Raw genomic sequence first — 3,014 nt, forward strand, 5'->3', positions numbered from 1 at the left:
CACCAAATACACAAAATAATGTCCTTTTTAACAACATCATATGACCCCTTTAATAAACAAACTCCAGCTGGTCCAAAATGCAACAGCTAGAGTTCTTACTAGAACCAAGAAGTATGACCATATTAGCCCAGTTCTGTCAACACTGCACTGCAATTCCCTATTAAACACCGTATACATTTTAAAATTTGCTAATTACCTATTAAGCCCTGAATGGTTTAGCACCTCAGTTTTTGAGCGAGCTCTTATTGCATTATAGTCCTCCACGTCCGCTACGAACTCAAAACTCTGGCTATTTAATAATACCTAGAATATCAAAATCAACTGTGGGCAGCAGATCCTTTTCCTATTAAGCTCCAAAACTCTGGAACAATCTACCTAACATTGTTCGGGAGGCAGACACACTCTATGTCAGTTTAAATCTAGATTAAAAACCCTCCTCTTTAACCTGGCTTACATAACACAACACATTTCTATTATTCAAATCTGTTAAAGGATTGTTAGGCTGCATTAATTAGGTCAACCCTAGATTAAAAACCCTCCTCTTTAACCTGGCTTACACATAACACAACACATTTCTATTATTCAAATCTGTTAAAGGATTGTTAGGCTGCATTAATTAGGTCAACCATAACCGGGAACACTTCCCATAACACACAATGTACTTGTTACAATGTTCGAAGAATGGCATCTATGCTAATATTAGTCTGTTTCTTTCTTATTCTGAGGTTCTGAATTAGTTGTTCCAATTTAGCAGACTTCAAGTACAGCAGTTTAGTATACTAAAAGTAAAGTTGCACTGTATTTTAATTAAGTACATAAATGTTAACATTTGTATACTTAGCATGGAATAAATGTATTTCAAATACATTTTAGTATATTTATTTTTCACTATGTGCTTCAGGAAGTGTTTGTGATTACAGGCTTTGCTATCTTGTTTGCATACAGATACAGAGATTGAAGTCTGTGTCTCGTACACTTATGAAGACTAAGCAAAGATTTGATTAGCAGCACTATCATCTAGGAAAACTGACAATTTTTTCACTATATCAGAATTGTAACCCCAAAAAAATGTATTTGGCTCTTTCTTGCTTTTGTGCAATACTCTTTAAAACACCAATCCAATACTTCTGGTTTTGCTTAACTTGTTTATTATGGGGGTCATATCATGGGGAGTCTGTCCAAAAAGAGCATTTATTGAAACTAAAAATGCTAAACGTAACAAGATCATTTTAAACAAGTGCATAAATCTATTGCTTCAGTCTGATCTTAATAGCTTGAGGAGCGATTGTTTTATGGATCTGTCACAATGTAATGCAAAAAGGCTGCTATTAAAGGATGAGGCAGTTAAACACTGAACTTGATCAAAAAGCAAATCCACAACTCATGAATAAGAGCCGCACAGAGTCACTTATTTCAAAGGGGCTTTTTACATAGTTAATTTTAATGCACAGCTGCAAAATGGCCCATTTATTTTTTAGGGTCAGAGAGAGGTGGACAATAGTCATACAAACTAAATTAAAGCAAAAAGAAAATTAATAAATCGACTCCTTTAACATATACATTATGATAGCTTAATTGGCCACTTAAAAACCTATATTGATCAATTGTTAATGTGAATATTGAGAGGAATACATGCCCTTCAATGTGAAAGTCAAAATATTATGAAATATTATTACAATTTAAAATAGCTGTTTTCTATTTGAATATATTTTAAAATGTAATTTATTCCTGATGCAGAGCTGGATTTTCAGCATCATTACTCCAGTCTTCAGTGTCACATGATCCTTCTGATTCTTGCTGCTCAAGAAACATTTCTTCTTATTCTCAATGTTGAAAACAGTTGTGCTGATTCACATTGTTTGTGCAAACTGTGAACAGCATTAATTTGTAGCATTATAAATGACATTATTGGCACTTTTGATCAATTTAATGTGTCTTTGCCAAATAAAATTATTATATAAAAAATTTTTTATATATTAATTTCTTTAAAAAAAAAAACCTCTCTGACCCCAAACTTGCGAATGGTAATAAACCTGCATGTCATGTAACCAGTTACCAACATTAGAGAACTGTGAACACGTAAAAGTATTCTGAAATTTTTGAAATATAAATCAAGAATTCTAGGAATTCTTGATCTATGGAGGTTTCAGCCCTGAATCCATATTGTGAGATACTTGCATTGTGGTGAATTCACTCGTCATTCCGATGAAAGCGTTTGGTGGGACTGAACGCAGGTTAAGATTATCACAAATATACCTAAAAAAGAACAAAACCACTTTAGTATTTGAAACAATAAGCCCTTTTGCTGACAAGATAAAGCTCATGGACAAAGTCTCCTAATCTAATACTTGTGCACTTCTCAGCCATTGTTCTGGCTCACAGCTCTCATAGAGTGCGTATGTCTGTATATCTTTCATAACACTCCATTTTCTGTCAGCTTGAGAAAAATAAAAGACGGCAGCATGCCCGCATTACAGCTTCATTATTTCTTTCCATCATTCAATCTCACTCACCACATCTCTCACACAGACCAGTGAAATAAGAGCCGCAGGGTAAAACTCACAGAATGAAATCGGACTCCAGGGAGAAGATGGAGGTCAGGTCAGGGAATACACTTATGCCGGTGTTGGAAATGCTCCTGTAGATGTAACAAAACAATAGGACTTGGGTTTTTACCGGTACAAGAAAACGTAACCAACAAAACACATTGCCACTTTGAGATTCTAGCCTGTTATACTACATTCATATTTTGTGAATATACATACTGTATGTGTGTGTGCGTTTGTTTTTCCTAAAAGTTACCCAAAAATTTATATATGATATATAATTTAATATATAGAATTCTATATATGTAATTACAATTTTATATATAAACTATATATACTATATAAAACTCTAAGTATAGAAAATATATATTCGAAATATAAAATGACAAAAGTGTGTGTGTGTGTGTGGTGTGTGTATATATGTATATATATGTGTGTGTGTGTGTGTGTGTTTGTGTATATATATAT

At 33.4% G+C, this 3,014-nt stretch overlaps 1 pseudogene; it reads right to left on the reverse strand.

Annotated features, from left to right (window-relative positions):
- The window catches only part of LOC107724620 (lutropin-choriogonadotropic hormone receptor-like), a 22,172-nt pseudogene that overhangs the window by 9,093 nt on the left and 10,065 nt on the right, over positions 1–3,014 (reverse strand).

The sequence above is a fragment of the Sinocyclocheilus rhinocerous genome, unplaced genomic scaffold (assembly GCF_001515625.1).
Source record: "Sinocyclocheilus rhinocerous isolate Xijiao unplaced genomic scaffold, SAMN03320098_v1.1 scaffold304, whole genome shotgun sequence".
Classification (NCBI taxonomy): Eukaryota; Metazoa; Chordata; class Actinopteri; order Cypriniformes; family Cyprinidae; genus Sinocyclocheilus; species Sinocyclocheilus rhinocerous.